Source organism: Oncorhynchus mykiss, chromosome 17 (genome assembly GCF_013265735.2).
Source record: "Oncorhynchus mykiss isolate Arlee chromosome 17, USDA_OmykA_1.1, whole genome shotgun sequence".
Classification (NCBI taxonomy): domain Eukaryota; kingdom Metazoa; phylum Chordata; class Actinopteri; order Salmoniformes; family Salmonidae; genus Oncorhynchus; species Oncorhynchus mykiss.
In genome coordinates, this window is record NC_048581.1 from 76,314,282 (window position 1) to 76,332,940 (window position 18,659).

The 18,659-nt window shown below is 40.4% G+C and overlaps 1 protein-coding gene across 8 annotated transcripts in view; it reads right to left on the bottom strand.

Annotated features, from left to right (window-relative positions):
• Window positions 1–18,659, bottom strand: part of LOC110494596 (forkhead box protein P1-B) — a 233,073-nt gene that overhangs the window by 129,906 nt on the left and 84,508 nt on the right. For all 8 annotated transcript variants that reach the window (XM_036950691.1, XM_021569807.2, XM_021569804.2 and 5 more), the window contains one exon: window positions 14,083–14,149. The gene's annotated coding sequence lies outside the window, so the exon portion shown is untranslated. The remainder of the gene's footprint in view (window positions 1–14,082; window positions 14,150–18,659) is intronic.

An 18,659-nucleotide genomic window follows, 5' to 3' on the forward strand; every position in this document is an offset into this window, starting at 1 on the left:
GGCCTGCTATTAAGCACAGGGCTGAGAGATGCTGCTGCTGATGCTATGTGAAAAGGAGTGGAAAATTAAAGCTGAAGCAGAGAAAGAGCTTAATTTACTGGCATGTACAGTATGCAAATGAGATTACTCTCAGCTTAACTGCATCATTTATGTCCATAATAACAGCATCATCATTACGGGGCTCAATATTAAATTACACCGTAATTAGCATATCAAAGTGATTGGGTAAAGTTGAAAACAAATACCGAATTTTGTTAATGAACATCTGTAATCACCATGTAGACTCTCAATGAAAACATCCAAAACAAATATGTGTTTTGGAGAAGGGGAGGAAGATCCCTCCCAGGTGACAGGTCTGTGTGTCGGGCGGTGGGGGGGGAGTGTAGAATGGGTGGGGGTCTTACCTGGTTGGCTCCACACATTCAGGTTACATTTCCCAAACCCTGTGTGATCAAAGATGAAATTTCCCACACTTGCCACTCATCACTAATATACTCATCACTTCACAGCTGATTCAGAAAATGAGCTGCAGCTAAAGGCTTAGCGAAAACTCTTCCATTTTCCAAAAAACCTTCACTATCACTGTGAGTTGCACGCACGCACACACACACACACGCACGCACGCACACACACACACACAGGTTTAACCATTGCCTCTCCAATCCCCCAGCCCCAACTGAGCGATGCCTAGCACTTCCTCAGGTCTCTGACAAATCATGCAAATCTTATTTATGTGCCCATGTCTGGAGGCAGAAGGCAGTCTGCGTGTCATATTTCTCCTGTTTGATCCTCCGCTTTTATACTTTCACGTCCCAACATTATTGATTTCATTCAGAATTTATGACGCACTACGTTTCAAACGTAAGTCAATCTCACCTCTTTCTCCCCCCTTTTGCCTTTCTCAATCTATCCAACAAAAGAGGTAGCAGGCTAGTGATGTCCACTATGAGAAAAATAACTCTTCAAGATGTAAAGAAGTGGCATTTTATTTTATTCACTGAGGAATCCATTACAGGCCATATTCCTTGGAAGTATGTAAATTATGTGCCTTTCAAGGTAGAGCTATGGCAAATCCACTCCATCAGCTAATGACGCCGCTCATTACATGCAGAAAGGATGGCTAATGAAGGCTCGGCGGCTGGGCCGGCCGTTCCCTCACCCAGCGTAAAGCCCTATGAAATGCTAATATCTCACTTCTAATTAAAGGATACTAAGTCCAAATGCACCTTCACGGCCAGTAGCCAGCAACATACATTTTATTTTTCAACACTACACTACACCCAAAGATGTGCCCGAGCAACATTCCATTAATTCATATTTAATACCCCAACTATTCCTCAGCTTTCTCTCTCTCTCTCTCTCTCTCTAGTAGAAGCTTCATATTGAGAGCAGGCACATTATTATCCTTTGTGAGGCTACATTTTTGCTGGTGCACTCACTGTAACACACACACACGCTGCCTTTAAGCACGTGTCATAGAGAAAAAGGTAATTATGAAAAAAACAAATCAAATAAAAAAATACACCAGTATCGGCTCTTCACCTGTATGTATACATTTACAATGTTTACACATCGTTGGCTGTAAATATGTTTATAAGAAAACATGCGGCCATGATTAAAAACTGACCTTGAAGAACCTCCTCACAAAGTTCATTAACGTCAGACAGGACAGGCTTCATATTCCCTGACATAAAACATTTATATATATTTTTTAATATAAATATTTTATAAACATCAATATTGTGAACTACAATACATCAAATACAAGAAATCACCAAGGAAGTACATTTAAATAGGTGTGTAATTATTTATAAATAAATCACAACCTAACAGAGAAAACTTATTTTATGGCATATAATGTAGTTGCAACAATGCGTCAATTACAACAATGCAATATTAAAAAAACATTATCACACGTAAGCTAATGACTTTTTTTCTCCTGATAAACTCCAGATAAATGTCCGGAACCTAGTTGTAGCAGCGACCTTAAAGGGATACTTCTGGATTTTGGCAACGAGGCACTTGATCTAATTCCCCAGAGTCAGGTGAACTTCTGGATACCATTTTTATGTCTCTGTCCAGTATGAAGGAAGTTAGAGGTAGTTTGGTAAGCCAATTCTAACTAGTGTTAGCATGCTAGCAGATACCATAGACTTCATGTCATTGCGCTAACACTAGTCAGCAATTGCGCTAGCTCTAGTTAGCAGGCGTGAGTTGCATGTCAAAGTCTTGAAAATAGAACCAGAGCGTCATTTGAAGCTCCAGTAGTGCAAACCTCTCGTGGGCCCAGCGTGCTCACGCCCAGGTTTTGTTGGAATGAATAGGAGTGTCTCACGCTCTGCAAAGGTTTTGTTGAAATGAATAGGAGTGTCTCACGCTCTGCAAAGGTTTTGCGGCTGATGTGGCAGGACAGTGAGACAGATTTTTCTGCTTCTTCCCTTTTGTTTAATTAAGAAACCGACAAGTTATGGCATTTCAGAGTGTAAACAACTATTTTCCAATTTTCGTCAAGTGATCATAACCTTCGGGCAACCAAATAATACTGCTGACTTGGCTGATGGGAAAGTGCCTTTGATACCATTATCAGAGTTATCTAATCAGGCTACATAATGCAGTTGTAAACTCCTGGCACTATAAGGAGGTTGAAAACCCTGTCAAACTGCAGCAACTTTATACTCTACTTGCACATCTTCATATAAATTATATTTTAAAACTAGACTAACTACCGGTTTTCCATTACATAGACACATAGACAACTGTGATTAGACAAAAAAACTAACAGGGGTGAGCTTGCTACAGTTAAAATTGGAAGTTTACATACACCTTAGCCAAACACATTTCAACTCAGTTTTTCACAATTCCTGACATTTAATCCTAGTAAAAATTCCCTGTCTTATTTCAGTTAGGATCACCATTTTATTTGAAGAATGTGAAATGTCAGAATAATAGTAGAGAGAATGATTTATTTCGACTTTTATTTATTTCATCACATTTCCAGTGGGTCAGAAGTTTACATACACTCAATTAGTATTTGGTAGCACTGCTATTAAACTGTTTAACCTGGGTCAAATGTTTTGGGTAGCCTTCCACAAGCTTCCCACAATAAGTTGGGTTAATTTTGGCCCATTCCTCCTGACAGAGCTGGTGTAACTGAGTCAGGTTTGTAGACCTCCTTTTTCAGTTCTGCCCATAAAATGTTCTATAGGATTGAGGTCAGGGCTTTGTGATGGCCACTCCAATACCTTGACTGTTGTCGTCCTTAAGCCATTTTGCCATAACTTTGGAAGTATGCTTGGGGTCATTGCCCATTTGGAAGCCCCATTTGCGACCAAGCTTTAACTTCCTGACTGATGTCTTGAGATGTTGCTTCAATTTATCCACATATTTTTCTTCCTCATGATGCCATCTATTTTGTGACATGCACCAGTCCCTCCTGCAGCAAAGCACCCCCACAACACGATGCTGCCACCCCCGTGCTTCTCGGTTGGGATGGTGTTATTCGGCTTGCAAGCGTCCCCCTTTTTCCTCCAAACATAACGATGGTCATTATGACCAAACAGTTCTATTTTTATTTCGTCAGACCAGAGGACATTTCTCCAAAAAGTACGATCTTTGTCCCCATGTGCGGTTGCAAACCGTAGTCTGGCTTTTTTTATGGTGGTTTTGGAGCAGTGGCTTCTTCCTTGCTGAGCGGCCTTTCAGGTTATGTCGATATAGGACGTGTTTTACTGTGGATATAGATAATTTTGTACCTGTTTCCTCCAGCATCTTGGCTGATTTTTTTTTATTTTCCCATGATGTCAAGCAGAGGCACTGAGTTTGAAGGTAGGCCTTGAAATACATCCACAGGTACACCACCAATTTACTCAAATTATGTCAATTAGCCTATCAGAAGCTTCTAAAGCCATGACATCATTTTCGGGAATTTTCCAAGCTGTTTAAAGGCACAGTCAACTTAGTGTATGTAACTTCTGACCAACTGGAATTGTGATACAGTGAGTTATAAGTGAAATAATCTGCCTGTAAACAATTGTTGGAACAATGACTTGTGTCATGCACAAAGTAGATGTCCAAACCGACTTGCCAAAACTATAGTTTGTTAACAAGAAATTTGTGGAGTGGTTGAAAAACTAGTTTTAATGACTCCAACCTAAGTGTTTGTAAACTTCCAACTTTAACTGTATATGCAGGGTTGTATCATGCCTAAATTAAAAAAGTTACATGTGCATTAACACAGTCAAGCCTATGTCATCACTATTTATTGAAAAAAAGGCCTCCGTAGCCTAGCCAACCAAAGTTTGAATATAAACCAAATTTAATCACATTCACCCAAAAAATGTGCTTATGCTATAAATATGTAATGTTAGCGCTTTGTTTCCCCGGGCCAGATGGGACGGGTGTATAGGTAGCCTACAGTTGATCAGACTGATACAGCATGTCAGATAACTCATGTTTAGGTGTAGGCTGCTACAACATTGTTACCACCACTTTGTTTCCCCTGGCCAGATGGGACGGGTGTATAGGTAGGCTACAGTTGATCAGACTGATACAGCATGTCAGATAACTCATGTTTAGGTGTAGGCTGCTACAACATTTCTCGAAACGTACAGTTTTTGTTTGTGTCTGTCGAGAGTGAATGAGTTATTTTCCTGTTTGCTAAAATAATAACGGAGGAAAGTGGAGAACGTGCTCTGCAAATTCGATGATTCTAATTGGTTAAGACACACACAACCTGCAGGACTTTGTTAACAAGGACATTGATATTTAATGCACTCCCCAACATTAAATCTATTGTCACACGCCCCTCCTGTTGTACTGTAAAGAAAGGGGTGCACCCTCCCACCTCAAAATAATGTATAAGAACACAAATAACAATACCTGTAGCGACCCTGTGTTTATAAACCTGGATATCGACTTTGCCACTTCAGAATGCTTTTGTTGCACAGTCGACGACAATCAGGGTTACGGGCCAGAAGGTTGAGGGTTTGCCGACCACCACGGACGAGCTCACTCTCCCTGCCTGTTTCATTAGACCTACACTACAATCAGAGCCTGCTGCAGACAATCAGCTAGGTAGAAATCAGAATTTCTAAATGATGATGCTATATTTATAATTATATAAATATATGCAACACATTTTCCACCAACATGTTTCTGTGCCAATGCACCACAACCAATAAGCAAAGCATACCAACTTTGGGCGCTTCAACTTCATGGTTTGTGTTTTCAACACCACAATCTGCACAGTTTTAAATGAACGTGCGCAGGTAGCCTACAGTAGCCTTCACAATCAAAATCAAAGATTGTGACTGGTTGTGTTAATGCCGCACATAAAAGGTCATACATTTTAAAAGTTAAATTACAAATATTTAGGATATACTGAAGAGTAATGTTCTAGGTGCGCAAGGAATAGTCGCTGGGATGGAAAATGAGGCAGAGCACATGTTAAACTTTCCTGAATAACTGGGCCTGTTGAGAGCATATGTGGCCACAATATTATAGGATGACTTGAGAATGATGATCCGCAACAGACAGCGCATTTCAGTATCAGAACATAAAATACAGCCAGACTGGCCTGCTACTATGCCTTTCAATACCTTATAAACTGTGGAGAGTAGACCCACAACTGATCCAAACGGAATTAATGGAATTAAATATTCAAATCACACAGCTTTTATGGCATTATTCAAATGACATTTTCACTGCAGTTTACAGCCTAGAGTAGAATTTTGTACTTACTTGAAAACAATAATGCAATTATTCATTGCAATGTGGTGTTGTAGGCTAGTCTAGGTAGGATCATTATATTGTCCCTAAACAAGATCGATAGTTTTTGAGCTGCATGCCTCATGTATTCACTGTTCTTTCATCCACAATGACGAAGCTAGCCTCTACGCTTTGAAAATTGGTTCTGCTCTGAATAATTGTGTGTGGTATAATTGGTAGGTAGCTATTGCAGATCTGGACAAACAATCCACCTACCGCTATTGTCACTATGAATGGTGAATAGAGGGCAGGATAGACAGACTGGTAGACTATATTGACCTGTGGTATAGTTTGTGCGAGGAAAAGCGCAGTGCTTAAGGGACGTACCAAAACACCTTGATATAGGGGACCCGCATCCAACAGGATGGAAAAAATTATATAGTTAAACCTGCAAAAGGGCGATTATAAACCAGGGAAAGAAACGCACTACCCTCCCTTGTGCCCAATAAAAAAAACACACAACCCCAAAGCAAAACATTTGTTCGTTTTAGACAACCCTCCCCTATATAATTCTCATAATACTGGACCAATCACACTGAACAATCAAATATATACACAGTGAAAATAATGGAGGTAGTAACACAGCTTGTTACCACAACAGACACTGAGGGTGAACCCAAGTTAACAACCCACTACCTTAATAATTGAGACCAGGTGATTATGGTTTACATCTTGAAATAACATTGTTCATTTCATTTTAAATATTCTGTTTAAAATCATGTGCAGACATAGAAACTTTCAAACAAGTTAGTCTATATAATGATTCTGAAATTGCCAATTGCCGCTTGAAATGTACAGACTCCAAATATTTGTTATATACTTGTTCTTTTTACTTCAATGTATTTTAAAGGCCCACTCCACTTTGGTCTTCCTAAACGTAAGGAACAAGATAGCAAAAAGAGAGAAATACATGCATTTAAATGTCAATGTTAAGAATATATCACAACATCTGTTTGATCCCGGCCCAAGTATTTTTCCAAGGGTTCTTATGCTCTATCCCTGTTTAAATCATGGAAGCTGACCTTCAACATTCCACATATCATCAAAGGACACAGATAATGTTGGGCAAATATCATAAAACGTGAGGATTTTAGGATTGAGGTGAGGCTGCCAACATCTTCAACCAACCAGGGAAAAGAAAGCCATGCATCTGAAAGCATAGGCTGGTTTAACCTACCACCTAACCCACCAATGGAATACGCTAATTCCTACCTGCAGGGTACATGTCTGGGAAGACGGCACAGAACATATGAAAGGATTCTCAATGTCCTCTTTGGAGAGCTGAGAGACAGGTATCAGTCAAAGCCTATTTTGACAGAACCATTGACACTTAAACACATTCAACACAGTCCAAAGACAAGAAAAAACACTCTAAACAAGAATAAAGATATGTTGTTGTACCTCAGGACTCAAACCATATGCGGAGTGAGGTGATCTCAGTGGAGAATAAGAAGGCTGGGGTTGGGGCAGGGAGTGGGGCAGGGGCTGGGGCTGGGGTTGGGGAAGGGGTTGGGGCAGGGGCTAGGGAAGAGGTTGGGGAAGGACCTACTGCTGTATTGGCATCTGCTCTGCTCAGCAGCAGAGACAAAAGACACTAAACACATCACTCTTATCCCCCGATAAATAACTAAACAAGGCAAACAGAGACAGATCAGTCAAGCTCCAAACAGCTAACACAGAGACAGGGAAAGAGATGGATAGAAAGATAGACAGAGTCATAAAGAGAGAGAGATAGAGAGAGCTAGCACAAGAGAGTGTAGGGGAGACAGGCTGGCGGGGGGATAGTGAGAGGGCACAGCGACGGGTAACAGGAGAAAGTGGATAAATATCTCAGAGTAGCCTGAGCCAAGCACCATGGAAGGTTGAGTATTGCAAGGCTGTGAAAGCTGGGCATTTTTGCAGAGCTGTGACATTTGTTTCTTATTGTCTAAGTGGCAGTTAAAAGCGTCTCAGTGCGAGGGCCCCTCGGGTCTGTGCTGGGCTGCTTTAACAGGGAGGTAACCATATTAGGACGTGTATGGTAAAGTAAACAATAACATAGTTGCAAAGAGATGGACATTTTTTAGCTAATGGTGTTTGTCATTCCTGTTTTCAGGGCTCTGTATGGTCCTGTACTTTTACTGCTAGACCAGGGAGACTTTATTTATGAAAACAACATAGGAGCCAAGACTGAAACCGGTGCATATCCCAATAAATAAATATATGTTTAAAAATGTCTCCACCTTTCTTGTTGGATTGCATTAAATAAACTCCCATCTTGAATGAAAAAGCTTTCCACTCCCTCTCAAAAAAGTGTTCCGCTTCATGAGCGTCTTTTAACTGTCTAAATTTAATTCAACATTTTAAATATTTTAACATTCTAATTTATTTGACGATCCAACAAGGGGAACAAGAGGAAAACCTAATTGGCAAAAATGAATGACGTGAATTAGAGCAGTTTGGCAAACTTCCAGTCGAATTAAATCAAAATGGAATATTATTTAATATGTCTAGGTTGGAGGGTTCCATTTCTCACTAATCAAAACAGCATGTAGTGCTATTTGAATGTAATGTAACATTCATTCTACTTTCGGTTTCAGTGGTCACTTGTTCTCCTCTCCTTTTACTCCGAGTCACAGCTCTGGTTATTGCTCTATCTTCTCGGGGTTAAAGAGAAGGCATGGCCACAGTCTGGAAAACAATACCCATACTTTCTCAATCCATTCATGGTAGCCCACTGCTACCTCAACAAGGGCCAAGTTACTCAAGTGTTTGTTTGTAGCCAACACCCAAGCCCAGCCAAACCAAGTCTTGCATCCCAGACGTCCCAGGCTTACTAAGACATTGCGGCTGTTGAAAGGGTCTAGACAACCCTAGTCTAACAGTTCAGCGAGCACAAGCAGCCAAAATGTAACATCTAACTGCAACGCCATACATTCAGTGCAACAAAAACATAACTTCTTCCATATGCTCTTTTTCCACATTTTGTTACGTTACAGCCTTATACTAAAATGGATAAATTCATGTTTTCTTTATCAATCAACACACAGTACCCCATAATGACAAACGAAGACAGGTTTTTAGACATTTTTGCAAATGTACTTCAAATAAAAACCAGAAATACCTTGTAAACATAATTATTCAGACGCTTTGCTATGAGACTCGAAATTGAGCTCAGGTCACTCTGACAGAGCTCCAGAGTTGTTCTGTGGAGATGGGAGGAACTTCCAGAAGGACAACCATCTCTGCAACACTCTGCAACCAATCAGTCCTTTATGGTAGAGCGGCCAGATGGAAGCCACTCCTCAGTAAAAGGCACATGACAGGTCGCTTGGAGTTTTCCTAAAGGCACCTAAAGGACTCTCAGACCATGAGAAACAAAATTCTCTGGTCTGATGAAACCAAGATTGAACTCTTTGGCCTGAATTCCAAGTGTCACGTCTGGAGGAAACCTGGCACCATCCCTACAAGGTAAGCATGGTAGTGGCAGTATCATGCTGTGGGGATGTTCTTCAGCGGCAGGGACTGGGAGACAAGTCAGGATCGAAGGAAAGATGAACGGAGCAAAGTACAGAGAGATCCTTGATGAAAACCTGCTCCAGAGCGCTCAGGACCTCAGACTGGGGCGATGGTTCACCTTCCAACAGAACAACGACCCTAAGCACACAGCCAAGACAACGCAGGAGTGGCTTCGGGACAAGTCTCTGAATGTCCTTGAGTACCATATCAATATGGTAGTTGCTGGCCTTGACCCTCTCCCCAAAAAAAGTTATAGGTAGTAATTTTGATGATTAATTCAATTTCACATGTTGAAGCGGGAAGAGCAGGCCAAAGTCAAAGCCTTCAGGAGATTTGACACATTCTTTCACTTTTGTGATTTTCTTTTCATGTCTCTGTAAGACAACTCATCTGCGGGTGGAATTTGCTTACTGCTGTCGCCTCAGTCAATCTCACACAAAGATTCTGTCATGTTACACGTCTGCACCTGGTAGCAGCTTGACATCAAAGGCCTTCACTCTCCCAGACAGTGCTGAATTTATACATCCATCAATATGTTCCAAACCACGAAAATAAAATATGTCTGAGTGATGCTGATAGAAAAATAGATTGAAAGTTGCCAAACACACTTTCCCCCCAAAAGGTATTTTAAGTAGCTTCAAGATAACACATTGGTGATAACACTATCAGTACAAACCTTTCTACCTTACAAGATAATTCACATGAAAGCGCAGGAAATGACAAGAGAAAAGAATGTTGCTCTATTCTCTATGAAATACTTCATTCTGAATAAAGCATACATTTACCTATGCAACCTGTTTAGCCAGACAATAAAGAGCCTAGATACAGTATCTCAAGAAGCCCATTCTGATAGGAGCTGCTGTGCTGTGACTGGGGATAGAGAGAAGACAGTGTTTAGTAGGTGCTGACATATCCTGTGATCTAGATAAAACTGGAACAAATAAAACCCAGGCTTGCTTTTTATGTTGGTCTCCATTGAAATGTCTTTGTACCTATCATGATAACATTTCATTTTCCAACAGCTAGACTAGAGAAGCCACCTCGCAGCTATTTTGCCTGTCACTGTTTTTAACTACTGCAGCCAAGCACTGAGAGTAGATTACAGTAGTTAGAGAACATGAACAGCACTGTGACAAAACTGCTAGTGGCAGAAACGTTTAACTTTCTTGTTAGCAATCTCCCCCATGTGGCACTTTAGCAACAGCAAGTTGTTTATTATGTTCAGAGCTCGGCAAAAGCGATTAAAGAAACTCTTTAAGAATCAAAGTGTTATAAATGCATGGAAACACAGCCAGCTGTAAATGCCACAGAATTAGAAGCTTACCAACCCTAATACCCGTATGGCAATTTTCAGCTTGATGCTGATATAAAGAAATTACTTTTTAAAGTAAGCAATAAATGCAGTCAAGAGAACTATTATGTGAGCTTTCTTCTTCCCAACATAAATCTATATGCAACCTTTCTTTGGCCGGTGAAACAAGTGCGCTGAGAGTCGGGAAGCAAGTACAGGGAGTGAGTGTTTTAGTAGATAAACAAAACAATAACCACGAAACACAAACATGAAACAGAGTCAATAACACCTCAGGAAAGAACCAGATATAGGGAAGATAATCAAGGAGGTGATGGAGTCCAGGAAGTTGTCATGAAGTGCTGGTGCGCTTGACGATGGTGACAGGTGTGCGGGATAATCAGCAGCCTGATGACCTAAAGGCCAGAGAGGGAGTATACGTGACAATACGCCCTGACGCGCGGCTCCAGCCACAGGACGCCAACAAAGGGGACGAACCCGGGGATCAGCAGAGGACCGTTCACCCCTGCTGAAGCGCGGGAACCTGTCGAGCTGGCTGGGGTGCCGGAACCTGTCGAGCCAGCTGGGGCGCCGGAACCTGACTGACCGACTGAGGCAGGGGAGCCTGGCGATCCGGCTGAGGCATGAGCCTGAACAGCCGGTGGAAGCAGGGGAGCCTGGCGATCCGGCGGAGGCATGAAAACCCGACGAGATGGCGGAGGCAGGGGAGCCTGGTGATTTGGCAGGGGAGCCTGGCGATCTGGCTGACGTATAAGAGCCTGTAGCGGCACCCGGACCCGACGTCATTTACACCGACACAAAAAAATATATATAAATAAAACACTCCCTGATGCTTCCCTTAGGTGAGGTGTTATTCTGTAACGAGTGCGCTGAGAGTCGGGAAGCAAGTACAGGAAGTGAGTGTTTTAATAAATAAACAAAACAATAACCACGAAACACAAACAATGCACTGACATGAAACAGAGTCAATAACATCTGAGGAAAGAACCAAGGGAGTGACAGATATGGGGAAGATAATCAAGGAGGTGATGGAGTCCAGGTGAGTGTCATGAGGCGCTGATACACTTGACGATGGTAACAGGTGTGTGGGATAATCAGCAGCCTAATGACCTAGAGGCCGGAGAGGGAGATACGTGACAGCCGGACTCATGAATTCACTTTTTATTCTTAATACTCCTATAAAAAGCTGTAGATTAGCAAAGTAACTTGACTGGGATCTTCAAAGGCACTCAAAATAACAGCAGAGTAGCGAGTAATACGAGCAAGCAACCGTTGGCATGATATGTTCTTCCTTCTGTTTGAATATGAAATTCAAATGAAGTTCAAACGGAGACAAGTGCATTTAAAAGGAATCTAAATAGAAACACACACTGATGTTCTGAGGGAGAACTTCTTCCTGGAATAGGCATTCGTCTGTTGACTTAAGCATCACCAACATATGAGTAAATTGGAAGAGAAACTAAGACCTGTATGGTGCATGATATGAACCTACAGATGTAGGATCTTAATCTGACCTATATTGTCACAGTAAAATAAACCTGCAGCAACAGGATATTAATGTTTAGTCCATAATGTTGCTTGTTCGGTGGTTAGGCTATTAGCTGGCCAAAAGTAGGCTACATGAAAAGTGTAATACTGTAAAAAATGTATAACCGTGTGTTAGTATGGGTTTTCAGTGAATTTATGTAAATCACGAAGCTCATCTGCATTTCCTGCAAATTTTCAGCAACAAAAGAGTGATCAAATTAATATCCTACAGCTGTAGCATCATTCAGCACAATGATAATTAAACTATCTGGCCAAGAGCCATCCTTACTGAAATCCAACCCTTTGTCAGGCTGCTTTAATTCATAATCTCTTAACAAGTAAAGAAAATGTGAGCACTAACAAACACATACACAACTGTACAATCACACAATGCATACCGTTTCTCAAAATAACAAGAGCATTTCTTCCGTTTTCAACTCCATTGCACCTCAAAATGCCTTTAAAGACTGAAGCATGGTAATCCTATAAACTGCCACGGGGATTTCTGCATTAGTAAAGCAATCAAAATCGCATTGGAAAGTTGTGTAAATAATTAGGCTGATTTTGGCACATTAACATTAATTACACAATAATTTGAAAGATTTAAGTCCTGATCTTACATCTGGAGAAAACAGCTGTGCTGCGGGTCTAGAGAGGACCTTCTTCAGAAGACTACACAGAGAATGCACTCAGTTACATTTTTTTACCCTTCAACCCACAGTTGCCTTTTTTTACAAATGGAGAAGTGATTGGCTGAATTCAAACAGAGACGAGTATATGGCTGTTTAGCACGCTGGAATGATAGCACAGGCAGGAGAAACACAACACACTTCCTGCTCTGATAGTGAGAAACGCACAATCTGTCTGAAATACTTCAACCCACACAAATGAAAGAGTTATGACATATGAATCCCCTCTGAACTGAACACAGGAACATTTCCAACCGTTGATGAACCTATTCTGTTATCTCTCAATTTCCACAAATACAAAAAGCCTTCAAGCTCATTTTCTTAACTTTGTCACTCACACCCTGAAGGACAATTAAGACCACTCAATTCTATGTAGTGTTGGCCTATAGTGGTTAGTGACAACATAATATTATCGAGGTAGTTTGGCATCTCCCTGTTAAGAGTCTATGGGAGTAAACCTGCAGGGGTTTGTGCCCCTGCCGTTAGCTGTGAGCTGAGGGGCTGGGATGTTAAAGCCCATCACTGTCTACAGGGCTGTGAGAGACAGAACACAGACACACTGCTCCTCTGAAGCCTAGAGCTCCTGACGTGTTAACACCCCCACCTCTCCCCACTGGATCACTCAAGCCTGCCTGCTTACATCCTGGGGCCCCAGCACATTTAGATACGGAGAAGGGTGTGAGGAGCACACACACACATACATACACAAACACACATAAAGAACCACACTGATCCACCAAGAGATGGAGATTCCAACGGCTAAATAACCAGTAGATATGTAACCATGTATTAATCTACTGTTTCTTAAGAGGAACTTTGACCCTATATCATGACAGAGGCACAGTGTTGAGGGGAAATGAGGGGGAGAAGAGAAAATCCATGCCAATAACCCTTCTAGGTAAAATGCCCCTCGGGGAGTCCATAAACCTTAACTACTACATGTACCTACCTACCTGTACTTGCACGCTAAAATATGTTCTCTCTACAGGCAGAAGTCCACTACACACAACAGACCTCTTCTGCTACAGAACAAACTGTGCTGTATAACATCAACTACAATAAATCATACATAGATTAATCACACAGTAGCATGATCATGATGAGATATTTCAACACTTACAGTCTGTATGTACATTTTCAGGTGTTTGATAGTGAACTTTCAGAGCAAGGTTTTAGTTTCAACAAACATACAACCAAGGCAACCGGACGGCATCAGGTTATTTATTAAGCCAATCCGATACAACATTCACCCTCACACTGAGATTGGAGTCTAATGAATAATCGTGTGTTTACCTTCTACAATGACTTGCTCGTTTAAAGCAATCTTCAGTTCCAGCGTAGTGACTTCAGCCTCCTTGCCCTGCAGACAGAGGACATGGGAATTAGAGGTTGTTATTGAATAATCACTGCAACTAAGTACAGCATTTGCCATCAGCAATCACCAAAACAGAATCGCTGAAAGAAAAACAGACAAAATCTATGTTTATTAATAATACTGCTTGCAGTATGAGCCTGCTCAACAGGATTGATCACAATTACACAAATATTAGGTATGGGTAACACACTTCTTCCTGGAATGGGTAACACACATATTAAGAAATAGTCCATTTTTGTATTTCTTTCCTGATGTTTTTGTTTGTCTTTCCTTTTAATGGTGTCAGCAATCTTTCTTTGGACATATTATCAAGCATTGACATACAGTGCCTTTGGAAAGACTTCAGATCCTCCCTTATTATGTTACAGTCTTATTCTAAAATACACTAATTGATTGTCCACCTGTGACAAATTTAATTGATTCAACATGATTTGGAAAGGCACACCTGTCTATATAAGGTCCCACAGTTGACAGTGCATGTCAGAGCAAAAACCAAGCCATGAGGTCGAAGGAATTGTCCGTAGAGCTCCGAGACAAGATTGTGTCGAGGCACAGATCTGGGGAAGGGTACCAACACATTTCTGCAGTATTGAAGGTCCCCAAGAACACAGTGGCCTCCATCATTCTTAAATGGAAGAAGTTTGGAACCACCAAGACTCTTCCTAGAGCTTGCCACCCAGCCAAACTGAGCAATCGGGGGAGAAGGGCCTTGGTCAAGGAGGTGACCAAGAACCCGATGGTCACTCGGACAGAGCTCCAGAGTTCCTATTTGGAGATGGGAGGAACTTCCAGAAGGACAACCATCTCTGCAGCACTCCACAAATCAGTCCATTATAGTAGAGTGGGTAGACGGAAGACACTCCTCAGTAAAAGGCACATGACAGCCCACTTGGAGTTTGCCAAAAGGCACCTAAAGGACTCAGACTATGAGAAACAAGATTTTCTGGTCTGATGAAACCAACAGTGAACTCTTTGGCCTGAATGCCAAGCCTCGCGTTTGGAGGAAACCTGGCACCATCCCTACGGTGAAGCACGGTGGTGGCAGCATCATGCTGTGGGAAAGATTTTCAGTGGCAGGGACTGAGAGACGAGTCAGGATCGAGGGAAAGGTGAACGGAGCAAAGTACAGAGAGATCCTTGATGAAAACCTCCAGAGTGCTCAGGACATCAGACTGGGACAAAGGTTCACCTTCCAACAGGACAACGACCCAAAGCACACAGCCAAGACAATTCAGGAGTGGCTTCAGGACAATTCTCTGAATGTCCTTGAGTGGCCCAGCCTGAGCCCGGACCTGATCGAACATCTCTGGAAAGACCTGAATATAGCTGAGCAGCAACACTCCCCATTCAACCTGACAGAGCTTGAGAAGATCTGCAGAGAAGAATGGGAGAAACACCCCAAATACAAGTGTGCCAAGCTTATACCCAAGAAGACTCGAGTCTATAATCGCTGCCAAAGGTGCTTCAACAAAGTACTGAGTAAAGCGTCTGAATACTTATGTAAATGTGATATTTCCGGTTTTTATTTTTAATACATTTGCTAAATTACAAAAAACAGTTTTTGCTTTGTCATTATGGGGTATTGTGTGTAGATTGATGAACAAATAAATTCATTTTAGAATAAGGCTGTAACGTAACAAAATGTGGAAAATGTCAATGGGTCTGTATACTTACCGAGTGCACTGTATACTAGTGCATGTACATAGCTATCCTAGCCTTATTGTCTACCGCATCTCCTCATTTCCATCTGGTTGATCAGCACAATCGTTCACTATACTGTAGCCGTTGAGGACGATAAGACTAACAATGAAGTTGTTAAAAGAAAATGAAAGTTTATTTTTTTTAATTCCTTGCGCCAGATGCCGCTATCAGAAAAATGTCAAAGACAACTCCACCTGGTGGAAGAGCAAACCTGTCTTTCTAGACTCAGAAGCACACTAGCTGTTCAGCATGCACTGTGTGCACTGTAAACTGAGCACTCAACCCCCCCCCCAAAAAAATACATAAAATCTTATTTTTATGGTAAACGGAAAAGTGACTATGGGGCAATATCTCAGAAGCATTTGAATAAAAGCATTAAAGCATATCCAAATATGAAAAAAGACTGACTCTCTCACACTGTTCTTTTGTACAGTTTACATTTGGCAGTCAAAGCTGTGGCCAGGCATTTGTGGAGCTCCAAAGTGTTTATCTAAAGCAGACTGTGCCTAGATAAAACACATGAGCCTGAACCTTGCCCAGTTACAGCATTAATTATCTGGTAAATGCCCTTGTTGAAAACACTAGTCAACATTAAACTCACTTTGAACTCGACGAGGGTCGAAAATCATACAAAATGGACTGTTCCCACACCACTCTCATATTATTCTGATTCATTAGAGTTCAATTAACATATCATCAATGACATGGTAAATCAATAGCGAGTGGTGACTAATGACAGATATTTTCAGTTTCAAACTACTAAACATCATTAATCCCTATCACCTGAAAAGGCCCAGGGAACTAAATGAGTTTACCCAATGCATAACATCCATTTAGTTAAATGTTCCATCACTTTAATGACGGAAAATGTGTATTGGAGGGAAAAAAGAAACAACAAAACTATGATAGCAGCTGTGACGGTGTTTTTTATCCCTCTGTGCAATACAATGCACATCTTGTAATACCTAAATAGATAATTGTGTCAATTTAAAACTGCACGTGGCAGTAATAGTAGTGTTTGGAGCGGTGGGGGTACAGTGAGCCCATGGTGTGGATAAACAGCAGCATGCTGCTCTGCCCAGTTGGATTTGTAGAGCCCATCACACACTCCCACATTGAGATTTGAGGGAACAGAATAACTCTTGGTTGAGATGATTACCCACCCAGGTGTTTTATGTGCACACTCAGTGAGAACATGAATCAAAACGCAACAATTTCCTAAGACAAAAGAGAGTCGAGGAGCATCTTACAATGTTTGCTGCCAAAGTGTTGAAAAGATGGCTAGGTATTTTGTTTGAAGTGGTAAAACAGTTGAACAACAAAAGTGTTCATCAAGGGAGTTACAGTATTAGCCCTATCATATCCGGTGAAAAGACACAGAGAGATACAGACACAGAAAGACTGAGATGATTCAAAAGCATATGTTCCTACATTGTATGTTGTGCTGTACCAACAAATAAGAATTATCATCATCATCTACATGAACATAATTGTTGCCTCTGTGATGTAATAATAAATGCACTGTATTATTGCTGTCTCTGTGATGTAATAATAAATACACTGCATTATTGTTGTCTCTGTGATGTAATAATAAATGCACTGTATTATTGTTGTCTCTGTGATGTAATAATAAATACACTGTATTATTGTTGTCTCTGTGATGTAATAATAAATACACTGCATTATTGTTGTCTCTGTGATGTAATAATAAATGCACTGTATTATTGTTGTCTCTGTGATGTAATAATAAATACACTGTATTATTGTTGTCTCTGTGATGTAATAATAAATACACTGCATTATTGTTGCCTCTGTGATGTAATAATAAATACACTGTATTATTGTTGTCTCTGATGTAATAATAAATACACTGCATTATTGTTGTCTCTGTGATGTAATAATAAATGCACTGTATTATTGTTGTCTCTGTGATGTAATAATAAATACACTGTATTATTGTTGCCTCTGTGATGTAATAATAAATACACTGTATTATTGTTGTCTCTGATGTAATAATAAATACACTGTATTATTGTTGTCTCTGTGATGTAATAATAAATACACTGTATTATTGTTGTCTCTGTGATGTACTAATAAATACACTGTATTATTGTTGTCTCTGTGATGTAATAATAAATACACTGCATTATTGTTGCCTCTGTGATGTCATAATACATACACTGTATTATTGCTGTCTCTGTGATGTAATAATAAATACACTGTATTATTGTTGTCTCTGTGATGTAATAATAAATACACTGTATTATTGTTGTCTCTGTGATGTAATAATAAATACACTGTATTATTGTTGTCTCTGTGATGTAATAATAAATACACTGTATTATTGTTGCCTCTGTGATGTAATAATAAATGCACTGCATTATTGTTGTCTCTGTGATGTAATAATAAATACACTGTATTATTGTTGTCTCTGTGATGTAATAATAAATACACTGCATTATTGTTGTCTCTGTGATGTAATAATAAATACACTGTATTATTGTTGTCTCTGTGATGTAATAATAAATACACTGCATTATCGTTGCCTCTGTGATGTAATAATAAATACTATTGTTGTCTCTGATGTAATAATAAATACACTGCATTATTGTTGTCTCTGTGATGTAATAATAAATACACTGCATTATTGTTGTCTCTGTGATGTAATAATAAATACACTGTATTATTGTTGTCTCTGTGATGTAATAATAAATACACTGTATTATTGTTGTCTCTGTGATGTAATAATAAATACACTGCATTATTATTGTCTCTGTGATGTAATAATAAATAC